This window comes from Chrysochloris asiatica, unplaced genomic scaffold (assembly GCF_000296735.1).
Source record: "Chrysochloris asiatica unplaced genomic scaffold, ChrAsi1.0 scaffold00067, whole genome shotgun sequence".
Taxonomy (NCBI): domain Eukaryota; kingdom Metazoa; phylum Chordata; class Mammalia; order Afrosoricida; family Chrysochloridae; genus Chrysochloris; species Chrysochloris asiatica.
This window is the reverse complement of record NW_006408585.1, coordinates 14,456,266-14,474,347: the sequence shown is the minus strand read 5'-3', so window position 1 is coordinate 14,474,347 and position 18,082 is coordinate 14,456,266.

The window sequence follows — 18,082 nt, the reverse complement described above, 5'->3', positions numbered from 1 at the left end:
TTTCATAGTTTGTTTAGAATGTCAGAATGCCAATACTGCCAGTTTCATTATAATAGGTTTTATACATACCTTCTTTTAAGAAGGGAAGATGGTCACCTTGGAACATTCATTGTTTCAGCTTCTCTTATTTTAAGTAGATAATACATTTCAAACTACCAGAATTGATAAAAGGCAGAAACTAATTTGTTTTGATACCTCCAGACAAGGGATTGTTGTTAGGCAACTTACAGGATACACCTGGTCCTGCCTTTGTTCCCTTCCTGCCAAGGATCTACAACACTCTTGGAATGTTTACAAGGCAAATAGCCTTAGGAAATGTCATAACTTATCAACTATTATAATGTCAGTTACCTTTGCATGGATAAAATGGTAGGGAAAGTAAGATGGCAGCAAAGATCTCTCCTTACAGTTATTTTGGTTGCCCTACATTGAGAGAAGTTGCCACCTCCAGCTTTGGATGGAGTATTTAATATAAATACTAGAAGGGTTTTAGTTGACTAGAAGAAGTAAGTTTGGGAATCTATAATTGTGGAGTTCGTCAACTTGGTTAAGGAAGAAGATACTTTGCTCTAAGGGATTTATAGGGCCATGAGCACAAGGATGAGTGATCACTGCTCCCCTATAAGTGTTAATAACTTTGTGAATGACTTGTACTTTTCAGACTACTCTAGGTGTTACTGCCATTTTAACCCTTAATTTTTGAAGACTTTCCAACTGGAAAGTTGGGGGATCCAGGAGCATTAAGGAGTTGGGGTTTTTTGTTTGCTTTTAAATATAAGCAAGAAAAATCTAGGGACTCGTAGAATTTGCTTATAGACTCTTTTTCTCTAGAGCACCATTTCTCCAATTGGAGGGACCCTCAATTCCTGTACTGGGGTCAGAAAATATATGTTGGGTTAAGGGTGGATTTAGGAAGAGGTTTCAGTGGAGGAAGAGAGCAAAGCATCTAGGAAGGTTTTTTCTTTACAAGAAGAGAATGCTACTTTCACATCAAACCATGCTAAGCTGAGCTTGGTTTATGAAGAGGCTGTTAGTGCATTTGGTCTTGTGGGAGTACTTGCTGGCATTTGGACGTCATAGCAGGGATTTTCAAATAAATTTGGTGGAGATAATTGAGATGTTCTGGGAGATTGTGTTTCTGGAGTTAAAAAAAATTTTTTTTCATGTTAAAATGAAGAAACAGTACTAAATACATAGACCCAAAAATCACAGTAAAAAAATAAAACTTTTATAAGTGCAAGGGATAGTCTGTAGACCTTCAGTCTTCTTTCACAGAGTTTTTAAAAATATTAGATGCTCCTTAAGATTCTTGAGAAACCTTGGCTGCTTTACTGTGCTTTACTCAGCCTGACATCTGTTCATGCTTTTGAAGTATCTATAGGTCTGACTTCACAGCCCTGTTTTGTTCCAAGTGCTATATAGTCATTATTCATGAATTGCTATTTGTTGCTAAGTGCCATCGAGTCAGTTCCAATTCTTAGGGAACCCTGTATAGGGTTTCTGAAGAGTATCTTATGAGCTTGAACCACTGACCTTGTGGTTCAAACCGACCTTGCAGTCCAGTGCATTAGCCCATAGCACCACACCAAGATTCCATGAATAGCCAGTATTTAAAAAGCAAAAAATGAAAGGCCGCCTCCTTTCTTTGTCCGTTTTACTGTTTATGGTCTCCAGTAAAAAATGAAATAGGGCAGAGAAGAAAAGGGGTTAATTTTTGGCCTTGGTAAAATCCACCATTACTGTGGGATATTGGAATATTTTCTAGGGAAAGTCATGTCCATGATATTTTACTTCACACGTAATTCATGCCATCTAAATTCAAATGTACAATTTTTTAAGCTATTTAGATAGATGAACATAGCTCTACTCAATACTGTGCCTAGTTTTACATATCATTTGCCTGTATTTCTAAATTGAGTGCCAACATCTTCCAGTTTAGATCTCACCCTGAATATACCTAGTTTTATAAAATGTCATGTTTAAACCCTGGAAATTAAATTTATGCATAGACCTTTAAATATTAAAATATTGAAAAAGTCTAAATTCAGATGGATCACATAATACTGTGTACTATGCATAAAAAATGGCGAGTGGTTTACAGGGAAGACTAATCTCAAGAAAGCAACATTTTAGTACTGAAGACACACTGTTATTTGTTTGCAGGATTCTGCCAAGTTAAACAAAAATGGCCAATAAAGTTGTCAGTATTAAATGCCATGCAACTTCAGACGTCAGAAAACATCTGAGGACTGCATTCACTCAACAGACATTTTAAATGTTAACTCTCCAAGGGCTAGAGATAGAGTGCTGAAAGCTAAATCCCTATCCTTGAGAGGCCACTATCTGGGGGTAACTGCTGAACTCTTTAGTAGGTAGTAGTTCTGTATAGGGTCACTGAGTCAGAATCGACCTAATGGCAGTGGGTATCGGTTTTATATAGATAAGCATTTTAATATTGCTAGTGGAAATCCTAGATGAGCTTTTGGACATTTTAAAGAGCAAAGTTCAGTATACTTAGCACACACACACCCCAAAAAGTGTAGTGTTTATAATAGTGTCGTTATCTTAGGGTGCAATCATGGGATACTTTTCTTCTCACTTTTCCCTCAATGAAGGCTCTTTCACGGCCTGTCATTGTTTAGCAGATAGTGATTTGTTGCCATTAAGTAAATTTGACTTGTGCTCTGTAAAGATATTTTTGTAATTTTTTTCCTTAAAATTGTGAGATTTCATTGACTTTTTAATGACACATTTAATGTCTGTAATTGTCTATGCATTTTAAGTTAAACTGCCTAAAATGTGATTTGAGACAGATACACTTGTATTATGAACTGTAAGCAATCTGTTTGAGATGTTGGGTTTATTACCTGCTGCTGTATTTGTAAACGAAGACAAATGTTGCTTTAAGAAGTAATTATAATTAGGAAATAGTCTATGGATGTGATACTTGATATTTTTAAAGATAAACTTGTTTGCTTTTGTGTATTATATCTGAAAACTTTTTTAAAAATGTATTTTCATGGCTTGACAATTTTTCCATGTATATTATTTTTTAGGCCTAATTCTGGTCTTCCCTAAGCTAGTTTGTTTTTAAAACAAAAATGTTGGACCTCTCCCCCCCCACCCCACCCCCAGTAGTCAGCTAAGGCCTTTTAAGTAGGCTGCGTCGAAACCCTTCTTCCTTCATAAGCCTTCTTTCAACATATCCATTGTGATATTTTCCTCTCCTCTCTTCCAGGTGAAGTTAGCCTTTTAACTAGGTTGTCTCTGTGTACATTAGGGAGACATGAAAATGGTTCTTCTCTAGCCATACTTGCTGTGAGAACACCAGTCTTAGATTCAGAGGTTTCCCGTTTCCTTCCCACAAGAGGTTTGCTAACTTTGGTCAGAATCTCAGTTGTGAAAGGAGCTGTGAATATTTTGTGGTACATTCTACTTTAGAAAGACTTGTGCATTTTTGCCCCATAAAGAACAAAAATGCAGCTGTCCAATTTAAACTTATCTTTGATGTCTTCTTACTCCATAGTCCCTAAAAGTGCCCAACTAAAACAGACTTGCAGGAATTTGAACATGACTTATGTAATAGAACCAGTTTTCTATCATGAAATAACATTGCTTTGACAACCTGATTCCCTGGACTACGTGACAGCGGCAGAATCCCCCTCCCACTATATTAACTTCAGTACCTATTCAGCAGATCTCTAAAGCAGAGTCCTTTTCTGTTATTCCAGCCAGGACAATGCAGTGGAGTTCTAACACTGGAGGAGAATTGGAGCCAGCCAAATTCCTGATGCTGTAGCATTTTTAATACTTTCCCACTTTATGTGAGTGAATTAAGCTATGTTCCTAATGTTTTGCAAAATGCTCTGGGGTTTCAGGGTTGTGGGAAGAGCAAGCTAGTAAAGCTCAGGCCCCCTCTTCCTGATTTTACTACAAAAGCTTCACTTCCCGACTTCTGTATTTTATTCACTGCTGCTGCTGCTGCATACCCTCATGTTGGTTCCAACTCACAGTGACACTGTTGTATATGGTTTCCAAGGGTGTAAATCTATAGGAGTAGAAAGCCTCATCTTTATTCCACGGAGTGGCTAGTGGATTCAAACTGCTGACCTGCCTGGCAGTTAACACACCGCATAACCCACGATGCTATCAAAGCACTTGTATTTTACTTAATTTTCCTTTCAGTAAAAAAGGGTTTGCCCCTTTGGGATCTTAAAAACTCGAGTAGATGCTTGTACCACCTAGCTAAGCCTTGGTAAAGGTCCCGCAGTTCACAACTAGAATCAGGCGCTCTAGGACTCCAGTCAAGGAGCTCTGGTAGCAGAGTGGTTACGAATCAGGCTGCGAACCGCAAGGTCAGCAGTTCCGAGAGAGAAAGATGAGGCTTTCTGCTCCCGTAAAGATTTACAGCCCCGGAAACCCTATTCAGGGTCTCCATGGGTAGGAACCGAATCGACCGCTCAACAACAGGACTTGTGTTTAAAGTGTTAGCATCACAAAAGAGTGGAAATAAGCATTTTACTATGCCCTTTTTATACTATGCTTCATTTAAGGATCTCCAACACAGCTGTAGCTCTGTAGGATAAGCACTGGGCTACTAACCCCAAATTGGTGGTTCAAGCCTACCAGCTGCATCTAAGGGAGAAAGTTGTTTTCTGTGCCCACAAGATGTACAACGGCAGAAACCCTATAAATCAGAACCAACTTAATAGTCCTTAAGCGTGTTGTTGAATTGGTTCCAATTCAGCAATCCTGTATAGCAGGGGTTGTTATTAAGTGCCATCGAGTCATTCCAACCCATAGAGACCCTGTATAGGGTTTCCGAGGAGCAGCTGATGAGCTTGAACCACCAACCTTGCAGTTCAAATGACTGCATTCTGACGCATTAGCCCACAGCGCCACACCAGGACTTCATAGCAGGGGTTGTTGAGTGCCGTCGAGTCGATCCCAACCCATAGCGACCTTGTATAAGGTTTCCAAGGAGTGACTGGTGAGCTTGAACCACTCACCTTGCGATTCAAACGCCTTTGCATTCCAGCTCATTAACCCACAGCGACACACCAGGGAACCTTTTTTCTGCCAAAATTTTTTAACATTCACAGGCCATACAAAACTACCAACTTAAAATTTAGGCTGCTATATTTGGTCCAACATTTCATTAACTCACTCCTGGAATCCTGGTGTGTCACTGGGGGTTACTGTGTTGGATGCAAAGTCAGCTTGAACCACAAAGTCGGCGGTTCAAGCTCACCCATCACTCCTCGGAAACCCTATACAGGGTCACTATGGGTCGGAACTGACTCAACAGCACTTAACAACAATGAGATGGCTGGAACGGTGGTTGCTTTGGCAAGGCCAACCCTATCAATTTTGTCAGGGTTTCCGAGGAGCACCAGGTGGGTTTCAACCATTAACCTTTTGGTTAGCAGTTCAGTTATTATCCTACAGGATCACACCAGGATTCCTTAAGTATGGATGGTTGTTATGCCATCAAGTTGGTTTCAATTCAGTGGCTCTGAATAGGGTTTCTGAGGAGCTAGTACTGGGTTTGAACCGCCGGCCTTATGGTTAGCAATCCAGTGCTTATCCTACAGTGCCATACCAGGACTCCTAAGTACAGGTCGATGAAAAGCCCTTTTTACTGATGTAAGTGCAGTGAAGTCAGTTCCAACTCTTAGCAACCCTGTAAAAGGTTTCTGAAGAGCAAGTTGTTTACTTGAAGCACCAACCTTGTGGTTCAAGTAAACCTTGCAGTCCAGTACTTATCCTAATGAATTTAAAAGAAATTGATCCCCAAGCACGCACCACTAGAGTAGTGGAGCCAGCTCTTTGTCATCAAGACTTAAAGTTTATTCACTAAGTTCTATTTTACTTGGGTATCCATCATTGTTTTTATGAGGGTCCTAGATTTCCAGTCTAGATAGTCTCATTTTTTCATACACAAAAGTTCCCCAAGGTTTAACATTCAATTAGTTAAATCTTTGAGTTAAGTATTGTCATAGTGATCTTTGTTTCCTGGGAACTAATGTTGTTAGGTGCCCTCAAGTCGATTCTGACCCATAGTGACCCTGCATAAGGTTTCCAAGGAGCAGCTGGTGAGCTTGAACCACTGACTTTGCAGTTCAAACGACTTTGCAGTCTGACGCGTTAGCCCACAACGCCACACCAGGACTCCATTGGGAGCTAATAGTGATACCTATTATGTAGGATAGGAGCTCTGGTAGTATAGTGGTTACAAGTGTCGGGCTGCTGTCCTCAGGGACACAGTTTGAAACTACCAGCTGTTCCACAGGATGATACGTTGCGGATTTCTGCTCCTTGTAAAGATTTGCAGCCTCAGAAACCCTATACAGTGTCATTATGAGTTGGAACTGACTCCATGGCACGTAACCACCAACAACCACCATTATGTAGGATAGAGTCCTAGTGTGGTGCTGGAGGATAAGCACTAGCCCACAGGTTGGCAGTTCAAACTCACCAGCTGCTCCTTGGAAACCCTACACAGGATTGTTATGAGTCAGAACCTACTTAACAGCAACAGCATTATGTAGGATCTCTGTGAGATAGAATTGACTCAACAACAGTACATTTGGTTTCATTTTGGTCTATTATGTATGCTTTACCCACCGTAGTCCATTCAATTCATAAAACATCCTGCATCTGAGACAGTTTAAGAGATAGAAGTAAGTCTAGATGGCACTACTATACTAAATGGTTTTATTTGTATCTCATTTAAGCCTCAGCTAATTACTGATCTCTTACCCACTTTATAGATGCTGAAACTACAGCTAAGAGATGATAGCAGTCACAGCTCATCTATGAGGATTGAATCCTAGGTGTGACTGATAACAGCCTTTGCTCTAAACCACTTCACTACAGAAATCTATTTTCTGAAGAAGAGGTTCATACTGCATGTGCCTGTCAGTCATGGTTGTCCTGGTACAGTTTTGCTTCCTGAAAAGGAAAATTCAACAAACATTGGATGTGGTCTCGGTGCTGCTGGAACACAAATCCCTTAAGTGATTGGCTTTAAAGAACAGATTTATGTTCTCACAGTTTTGGAGACCAAAAGTCCAAATCGGGGTCTGACTGTCGATTCCTTCCTTGTCCAAGTGCTATCAGGTTGGTTCTGACTCAACCCTGTATAACGTTTTCGAGGAGCATCTTGTGGATTTGAACCACCAACCTTGCAGTTAACTGATCCTACAGTGCCACAGCCCTGGACATTCCTTGGTTCCTTGGCAATCCTCACATGGTATCTGGGTGTGTGTGTGTGTGTGTGCTTGCATGTGTTTGTGTCTTCACCACTCATCTGTCAGTCTGTCACACTGAAGACTTGTGTTCTGTGATGCTGGAAACTGTACCACTGGTCGTTTTGAGTGCAGCAGGGGAACCAATGGTGGACAGGTTTCAGCTGAGCTTGTAGACTGACATACTCGGAAGAAGAAGAGGCAGACTGCTTCCAAATATTGAGCCACTGAAAACCTTATGAAAGCAGTGAAACACTGTTAGATTGCACCACAATATTGAATAACGAAACATGATGAATAGTGTAAGGATATTGTCAGGTATAGGGCCAAAAGATGAGACCATCAGGTGGGAAGGCACTCAAAATACAACTAGGGAAGACCTGCCTCCTCAAGTAGAGTTAACTGTGATGATGCAAATGGAGTAAAGCCTTTGAGATTTTCGTTTGCTGACGGGGCACAACTCAGAATGAGGAGAAACAGCTGCAAACATCCATTAATAATTGTAACATGGAATTTACAAAGTATGAATCTAGGGAAATTGGACATTGTCAAAAATTAAATTAAAAACATAAACATTGATGTCCTAGGCATTAGCTGAAATGGATTCAAAGTGACCATTTTGAATCTAACAATCACATGGTTTATTATGCTGACAACTAATTGAAGAGGAATGGCAGGCATTACATTCATCATCTGAAAGGATATTTCAAGATCTAGAAGTAAATGCTATCTGTGATAGGATAATCTCCAAACGCCTACAAGGAAGACCCATTGATACTACTAATATTAAAATTTATACACCAACCACTAAAGCCAGTAAAGATGAAATTGAAGAATTCTACCAACTTCTTCAGTCTGAAATTGATCAAACATGCAATCAGGATGTATTGATAATTACTGATGACTGGAATGCAAATACTGGAAACAAAGAAGGATCAGTTGTTGGAAAAAATGGCCTTGGTAATAGAAATGGTGCTGGAGATCACATGATAGAATTTTGCAAGACCAGTGACTTGTTTATTGCAAATAATTTTTTTAAACAACATAAAAAACTGTACACATGGAACTCACTAGCTGGAATACACAGAAATCAAATGGACTACATTTCTGGAAAAGCTTCATATCATCAGTTAAATCAAGGCCAGAGGCAGACTGTGGAACAGACCATCAATTACTCACATGCAAGTTCAGGCTAAAGCTGAAGAAAATTAACAATTCCACAAGAACCAAAATATGACCTTGAACATTTCCCACCTGAATTTAGAAGTCATCTCAAGTACAGATTTGATGCATTAAACACTAATGACTGAAAACCAGAAAAGTTGTGGGATGACATCAAAAACATCCTGGAAGAAAGCTGTATGTTTATTAAGAAAGCATGGAAGAAAGAAAAGACCAAAATGGATGTCAGAAGAGGCTCTGAAACTTGCTCTCCAGCATAGAGATACTAAAGCAAATGGAAGAAATTGAGGACGTAAAAAAACTGAACAGAAAATGTGAAAGGGCAGCTCGAGAAGACAAAGTCAAATATTATAATGAAATGTGCAAAGATCTGGAGTTTGAAAACCAAAAGGGAAAAACACACTGAGCATTTCTTAATCTGAAAGAACTGAGGGAAAAAATTCAATCCTTGGTAATAAAGGATTCTATGGTCAAAATATTGAATGATGCAGAAAACATCAAAAGAAAGTGGAAGGAATACACAGAGTCACTGTACCAAAAAGAAATAGTCTATATTCACCCATTTCAAGAGGTAGCATGTGATCAAGAGTCGATGGTACTAAATGAAGATGTCCAATGTGCACTAAAGGCATTACCAAAGATTAAGGTTCAGGGAATTGATGGGATTCAAATTGAAATCTTTCAAAAAACTGACGCAGCACTGGAAGTACTCATTCATCTTTGCCAAGAAATTTGAAAGATAGCTACCTGGCCAACTGATTGGCAAAGATCCATATCTGTGTCCATTCCAAAGAGGTATATCCCAACAGAATGCAGGAATCATTGAACAGTATCGTTACCATCACATGTAAGTAAAATGTTACTAAAGATAGTTTAAAAAATACTGCAACAGTACACTGATAGGGAACTGTTTAGATTTAGAACAAGTCAGATTTAGATGAGGACATGGAACAAGGGATCTCACTGCTGACATCAGATGGATCTTGGCTGAAAGTGGAGAATATCAGAAAGATGTTTACTTCTGCTTTATTGACCATCCAAAGGCTTTCAACTGTGGATCACAAGCTATGGACAGCACTGCAGAGAGTATTCTGGAATAGTTAATTGTGCTTATGAAGAACCTGTGCCACAAGGCAATCATTCAAACAGAATATGGAGACACTGAATGGTTTAACATCAGGAAAGGTGTGTACCAGGGTTGTATTCTTTCACCATACTTATTTAATCTGTATGCTGAACAAATAATCTGAGAAGTTGAATTATACAAAGAATGTGCAATCAGGGTTGAAGGAATGCAATATGCAGATGATACAACTTTGCTTGCTGAAAGCTAAGAGGACTTAAAATACTAATGAAGATCAAAGACCACAGCCTTCTGCATGAATTGCATTTCAATGTAAAGAAAACAAACATCTTCACTGCTAGAACAGTAAATTACATCTTGATATATGAAGCAAAGATTGGCATTGTCAAAGACTTAATTTTGCTTGAATCAACCACAGACACTCATTGAAGCAGCAATCAAGTAATCACATGACATATTGCATTAGGTAAATCTGCTACACAAGACTTCTTTAAAGTTTTGAAGAGCAAAGATGTCAGTTTGTGAACTAAAGTGGGCCTGACCCAAGCCATGTTATTTTCAGTGGTCTCATATGCATGTGAATGTTGGACAATGGAAAAGGAAGACCATGGAAGAATTGATGCATTTCAGCTATGGTGTTGGAGAATGTTAAAGATACCTTGGACTGTCAGAACAAACAAATCTGTGTTGGAAGAAGTACAACCAGAATGCTCCAAGATGGCCAGACTTCATCTCTCATACTTTGGACATATGATCAGGAGGGATGAGTCCCTGGAGAAGAACATCATGCTTGGCAAACTGAAGGAACAGCAAAAAAAGAGGGAGACACCAGCCCCCAAAGGGATGGGTTGGCATAGTGACAGCAATTGTGAGGATGGTGGTGTTTCGTTCTGTTGTACATAGGGTCGCTAAGAGTTGGAGCTCACTTGATGGCATTTATTAACAACAATCTCTATAACTCAGATGTGATGAGATACACGCTACCTTGGTATGTCCTCAGTAACATAACAAAGCTCCATGTCCAAACATGATTATGTCCATCTACAGGTATAGCTTTCATTATTGAAAGATTCACTGGGCAAATTATTGAATGATGCAGAAAGCATCAAGAGAAGATGGAAGGAATACACAGAGTCACTGTACCGAAAGCAAACAGTTCATGTTCAACCGTTTCAAGAGGTATTTTCAATAATCTCATATGCATGTGAAAGCTAGACAGTGAATAAGGAAGACTATAGAAAAACTGATGCTTTTGAGTTATGGTGTTGGAGGAGAATATTTAAAGTGCCATGGACTGCCAAAAGAACCAATAGATCCGTTTTGGAAGAAGTGCAGCCAGAGTGCTCCTTGGAGGCCACAGGATGGCCAAACTTCGTCTCTCATTCTTTGGGCATATTGTCAGGAGGGTCCAGTCGCTGGAGAAGGATATCATGTTTGGTAAGGTGGAGGGTCAGAGAAAAAGAGGAAGACCCCCAACAAGATGAACTGGCCAAGTGGCTGCATCGATGGACTCAAGTGTGGCAATGATAGTGAGGTTGGCCCAGGATTGGGCAGTGTTTTGTTCTGCTGTGCATAGGATCGCTATGAGTTGGTACCAAGTGTATGGCCCCTAACAACAACAACAGGTATAGCAGTTAGGATTCCAACACAATGAATTGACACAATTCAATCCCTAACAGATGTTATAGAGCAGATGCTTCATGCATTTTATCTCTTTAGGATAAGTACTGGGCCAAGAACCACAGGTCAGCGTTTCAAGCCCACCAGCTGGTCCTTGGGGGAAAAATGAGGCTTTCTACTCCAACAAAGATTTAAAGCCTCAGAAATCCTATACAAGGTCACTATGAGTCGGAACAACAAGGAGTTTGATAGGTGGCTCACTGGAAATACGCTAGGAATTATGTTTGAATGCAATCACAGATCTTAGACCCAGTTATATTTTCATAAAGGCAATATTATCCAAAGGTGCAGCCATCTCAGTAGGTCTAAGATATGTGAGAACTGCTATAGTAGGTTTCATGATCAAGCCCCTAGTTCCAGTCGTTTGCTCAACAGTTCCTGAAGGCATTGTGGGTACCCAGCAGTCCTGCAGTGGTGAAAGACTAGGACAAGGCTGTCAGCATGGCTGAAACAAGAGCTCTCTGTTAGCAGTGGATGTGCAGCCAGGATGTACAGGAGCTGTACCCGGGGTGGGAGAGTCGGAGGGAGGTTCTGCCAAGTAAGGCTTGACAGTTCTTATTTTAAACTTGCCAATGCAGGACATGCTAAGTTAAAACATCTTAACTGTTGCTTAGTTACTGCAACACACAAAAATCCCAAGTACTAAATTTAATGAATACCTGAGTCCCTGCTTGAATGCCTAAACAGACCTTTGTGGGAAAAAAAAAATTACATACTAATGATCAGGAGTCTTACTCAGGCTTTTGATAGAAGTGGGATGAAGAGGATTAATGGGAACTCAGAAAAGCCTCTTGACAAACTTGAGAAGATTTCTTGTCTGAAAGATGGTAAGTCTCCACCCCTGGTGGATCCTTAACAGAAATCTCATCAAAATCTAGAGGCAGGCAGCCCTTCATGGTTCAATGAGCAATGCAATTGCTGGAGATTTAGGGAGCAGTGATTTTATTTTTAGCTTTGAGTTCAGCTCTGGAGTGTGATTTAGGGCAATTTGACTACCTTCCTGTTCTCATTCCCTCTGCTGTTAAAAGAATAATGTCCAAGTATCCTAAGGGATGTGGGATGGTGGTGGGGATGGAATATTCTGACTTCCCTTGAACTAAAAATGGAATTCTTCCCTCTGGTGTATTAGCATTATCAAAAGAATATACACTTGATATATTGTGTTCATACTAATTTTCAGAAGTCCTAGTGTCGCAGGGTTAAACACTTAGCTGCTAACTGAAAGGTCAGTGGTTCAAATCCACCAGCCACTCAGGATAAAGCTGTGGCAATCTTCTTCCATGAAGATGAAACTTAGAAACCCTATTGGGCAATTCTACCCTGTCCTTTATGGTTGCTATGATTTGAAATTGACTTTATGATAGTGGGCTTAGATGTTGTTGTTTTTTATTGTTGTTGTATATGTTAATGTAACTTTGTGTATCAGACCATCAAACTGAGGGGTAAAAGTTACAAAATGTGACATCCATTGAACACCAGTGGGGTCCTGATGTGGCACTGTAGAATAAGCTCTGGACAGCTAACCACAAGGTTGGTAGTTCAAACCCACCAGCAGCTCCAAGGAAACCCTATATAGGGTTGCTATGAGTCAGAACCAACTGGACTGCAATTACCAACAACAACATTGAGCACCAAGAGTGCACTGTAAGTAAGTGATCATACTTAGTTTTGCTCAGATAGTTCTGACTTTTGTTGTCCTGGTATGGCTATAGATAGCAGCCCCTGAGTTCACAAGTGTCCTCATTTTAAAGATAAATTATACTGCAGTTATACCAAGAAATAAAAAATTAAAAGGGAAGGCTTTCTGGGTTTATTTCCTGAGGGGGGAAAATCTCATCCTAAAACACAAGTTTTACCACAGAAATTATTAACCTTTAATTCATAGTGTAGGATGCTGCTTATAAAGGTGAAGACAGATACCCAAGCCCCTAAAAATTGTAGCCTCATTGTTTTCAGTAAATCCCAAAGGCGAGAAGGCACTTTACCTCTAGGACAGGAAGCCATGCCTTCTTAGGACAGAGATAGACTAGACAGAGGACAGGAATGAGTTTTCTACTTTTCAGAGCTTGCTCCAAGGGTTTCTGCATCATGTCTCTCCCCAGGCTCCCCCCACTTTCTGAACTCAATTTTCCTAAATGATCCAAGTTTTTCTCTCAACTTAATCCCTTCACTGACTGGGTGGTTGTTGTGGTTAACTGCCGTGGAGTCAGTTCCAACTCATAACAACGCTGTAGTCCAAATCCATCTCTTCACCATCTGCAGTGCCTGCTCAGTTTAATGTCCTTACTGACACCCACTGCCTTAAAAGCACTTGTCTTTAAGTATGAAAAAAACATAATTTTGCACCTGGACCACAATTTAAGAGCAGTACAGTGGTTGTGAAGTTAGAATTGGAAGCAACTCATTGAAAACATCTGTTAGAAACAGAAAGTGAAACCTAAGGATACTCCAAGTTCTTTCCATTTGCTTCCAGTATCTTCCATAACAAAGTATTTGAGAACCACATCTGATTTATTCAACACAAAAGTTACTGCTTTCAAATGACTCATGCTGTTTGCATAATGAAAGGCATATTAGCATTCCCAGGGGTCAGGGATGGGCTGAGAAAGGGGTACAGTTGGGGGACCTCAAAGCTTCTGGTAATATTCTATTGAATGAGGTGGTGGCTGTACGGTGTACATGAGTTCTCATTCTGTTTATTTAATTCCAAACATTTGTAATACTCTTGTATATATGATTTACAATCTTTTTTCAAGCCTGAGCATCTCCTCTTGAAAGGAAACCCCAGACTGTCTTTGAGAAAGGCAGATAACCACAATTTCAGTGTGACTGATACCAGAAACATATAGTAAATATGATGCCATGCTTGTTGTTATTGTTGTTAAGTACCGTGGAGTCGGTTCCGACCCATAGCGACCCTGAACAGGGTTTCCAAGGCTGTAAATCTTTACGGGAGCAGAAAGCCACAACTTTCTCCCACAGAACAGCTGGTAGTTTCGAACTGCTGACCTTGCGGTTCACAGCCCTATTCGTAACCACTACGCTACCAGAGCTCTGCCATGCTTAGGGTTGACCTTTTTCCTTTATGCTGAAAACCTCAATTGCCTTAGGAAACAGACAGTTGTCATTAAGGGCACAACAACTACCAGGTGTCTGCCTAGCAGCACTTAGCAGTGTCCAGTCTGTCAGTAGCACCAAGCAACATTGTGTGAAAGAGTCTAATTGAAATATAAACCTGGCATGTCAGATCCAACGCAAATGGAAAGGCCATAGCTGAGCATTTGTGTTGGGCCCAAACAAATATAATTATGGAATAAATACAACCCCATGAATAAGTAGGGATGCCGTGTTCCATTGTGATACTAGGATGTGTGGAGAAAAGTGAGACAAGCACAGTTAGCAAGAGGATGAGGCGGCGCGCTACATCAGTAAAGCGTGCTTGACTACGGCTCCACCGTTTACTGTCACATTCCATGGATTCATTAACCTTTCGGTGCCTCCATGTTCTCAGCTACAAAACGAATATAACAATAATACCTAATTCCGTAGGGACTACAAGGCGCTCTGGTAGTGTAGTGGTTACAAATTGGCCTGTGAACTTTAAGGTCAGCAGTTCGAAACTACCAGCTGTTCCGTGGGAGAAAGAAGAGGCTTTCTGCTCCTGTAAAGATTTACAACCTCGGAAGCCGTGTACAGGGTCGGTATGAGTCGGAACCAACTCCACGACACATAACCACCACCAACCACAAGAGTTAAATGAAGAAATTCATATAACACACTTAGAAAAGTGCCTGACGGCCTAAACTGTCAAATGTAAAGTTGTCATGGGAACTGGAAGTGTTGATCATACAGGATTTTAAAACTAGCACAGAAAACAGAAAAATGACCCCCGTCATTTCCATCCAGTGTGATAGTATTGATGTAGGAGGCAAGCTTACTCTGCAGACACCCAAGGAGCACCTAATAAACAGCTACCATTTATTGAGCCTAACAATGTACCATGCAGTCCCTTATGGATTGAATTGTGTCTTCCCATGTCCCGCTCAAATACGTGTTGGAATCCTGAGCCCTGTACCTGTGAATATAACGCCATTTGGAACAGGGATTTCCTGTTATGTTCATGACGCCTTATCAGTGTAGTGTGTGACTTTAATCACTCCAAAGATACAAAAGGAGCAGATGAGACACAGAAGAACCAGCAGAAATGAGGAAAAATAGATGCCAAGTTGAAGTCACCAAGGAAACTAGGGACAGAAACTGAAAGAGTCTAAGATGGTCCTCCAGAACCAACAAAGAGACCCTAACCTATAGCTGGTGCCCTGAATTCGTAATCCTATGAGAAACTAAAGTCTGTTTGTTCAAGCCACTCACTTGTGGTACTTGTGTGATAGCAGAACTAAGAGATAAAAACAAGTCAGCTAAGGGTTTCAATCACATTAGCTCTGAGTCCTCACAACTTAAATCTGCAGGGGAAAAATTCAGCACTGTCAAACAGAGGTGTGTTCTTTCCCCTTGAGGATACAGCGTTCCATTAATGCTTCAATTCATACCTTGCCAACCCAACTAAACCCATTACCACCCAGCCTATTCCAACTCATAAGGATTCTATAGGCCACAGTAGAACTGCCCAAGGGGGTTTCCAAGGCTGTAAATATTTGTGGGAGCAGAATGCCACATCTCACTCCTTTGCAGTAGGTGCTGGGTTCTAAGCACTGACCTTTTGGTTAGCGGCCAAGCACTTAGTAATTGAGCCACTAGGACTTCTTGAGGTGCCTTGTTGTTAACTACCATGGAGTCAATTCTGACTCCGAACAACCCTGTATAGGGGGTTTTTTGGTGTTTTTTTTTTTTTTGTTTTTTTTTGCTGTAAAAGACAGCTTTATTGTTTTCATTTGGTCCATGGCTTGGGAGAGGAGGGGCTCCAGGGTTGACTGTGCTGCCTCTGTGTCTGGAGAGCAAGGTTCAGGCAGAAGGTCTGCAGGGAGCAGGGGAATGCTGAAAGGCCCTTCACAGGTTGTGCGGCTCCACAGGTTCTTCCTAGTCGTGTTTGAGAGTGAGCCTCTCGAAGAGATATTCACCCAGCCCTGCCTGGGGACCAGCCATCCTATGGAGGTTGGTCAAATGGTCGCCCATCTTCTTGATAATTTTCATCTCCTTCATTGAGGAAATGGTTCTCCAGAAAGTCACAGAAGTAGGGGTCTGTGTGGGTAGCACCCACGGTGTGCAGATCCAGAAGAGACTGGTTCAGGTGCTTCTCCAGGGCCAGGGCGGCTTCCATGGTGTCCAGGGTTCTTCCCCACTCATCATGCTTCTCCTTTGCCAACTCGTGGAAGAAGTGTCCCCCACCTTCAAGGTCACATCATCATGACTGAAATAGAAGCCCAGAGAGAGGTAGGTGTCAGAGGCCCGCAGATGCAGATTAACTAGACGGTTGATGCTGGCCTCCACTTCAGCAGGATAATTCTGACGGATTTGAAAGCTCATGGTTGTTGAAGATTTGGAACTAATTATACACACACATACATATATACACACACATACACACAGTGTTTAGCTGGTCCCGGTAACAGGGAATAATCAAGAAGATGGTCCCGGAGAAGCGACTGCTCCTAAAGAAGATGTTAGAGGTGGTCTGAGGCTGGAGGTGGGGGAGTGCCGGATCTGTTCCATCCAAACACAGATCCATGGGACTGCAGCGCCAACTTCTGTATAGGGTTTTGAAGGAGTGGCTGGGGGATTTGAACCACCAGCCTTGTGATTAGCATTCCAGTGCTTATCCTACAGTGTCATACCAGGACTCCTGAGGTATCTTACACTTCAGAAAAAGTACTGTCTCAGAGAGAACAGGAGAGAGGCTGTCTTCACCCCAAGCTATTCTTTCTCTAGCCATATTTTCCCAACCAAATTCATATCATTTGAAAGTGGTTAACTTGGGATGGACTGGGGAAATCTCAACCCTGAAGTCAGGGCATGTGAGTTTGTTTCTGGGAGACATGAGGGTCAGGCAGGTACTCAGTCAGGGGAGGAAGTGATTGAAGTAAGGTCGGTGTAACTATTCTCTATCTGAGCAGACATGTTCCCAGCATTCCAGAGAACAGCTCCACCCTAGTCTCTGGATAACTTCCCATGCTTATCCCTGGTGATGTCAGCAGCACACCCACAAACACAACTGGCTTCTTGGCTCCCTCAGCTACCAGATTCCTTCTCTTGCTGAGTTTCGAAAGTAAACATGAGCTGTTCATTACAGGCCCCCTATAAACCCCACTGTTGCAGAGTCCTTTCCAACTCAGCAACCCTCTAGGGCCGAGAAGAACTGCCCTATCGAGTTTCCAAAGCTGTGAACTTTACCAAGGCAGACATCTCTCTCCCACGGAGCAGCAAGCGGGTTCAAACCCCGACTCTTCATTTAGCAGCTGAGAGCTGAATCACTGCCCCACTCCTGTTGTTGTTGTTAAGTGCCGTCGAGTTGGTCCTGACTCCTAGCAACTCTGTACAGGGTTTCCGAGGAGCAGTTGGTGAGTTTTAACCTCTGACTTCAAAGTTCAAACCGACCTTGTAGTCCAGTGCTTATCCTACAGCCCCACACCACTCCTAGGTACTTCATATTTAGAAGGAGAGCCCTGGTTTTATCTAGGCTTCTTTGCTCAGGGTGACACAACAGACTATAACCTGTGTACAGTGCCATCAGCTACTCTGGTCAGGGAATAGATACGCATTAGCTACTACTGTTACCCAAAGGTGCAGCTGGGAATAAGTATGGGACGATCTGAGCCTTGACAAAGGGAGTTGAGAAGACCTTGACCTAGAGGAAGGCAGAGCAACCCTAGGTTAAGTGGACAAAAATATTTTCAGCACCTAGATTTTTTTCAATCATTCAACTGGTATT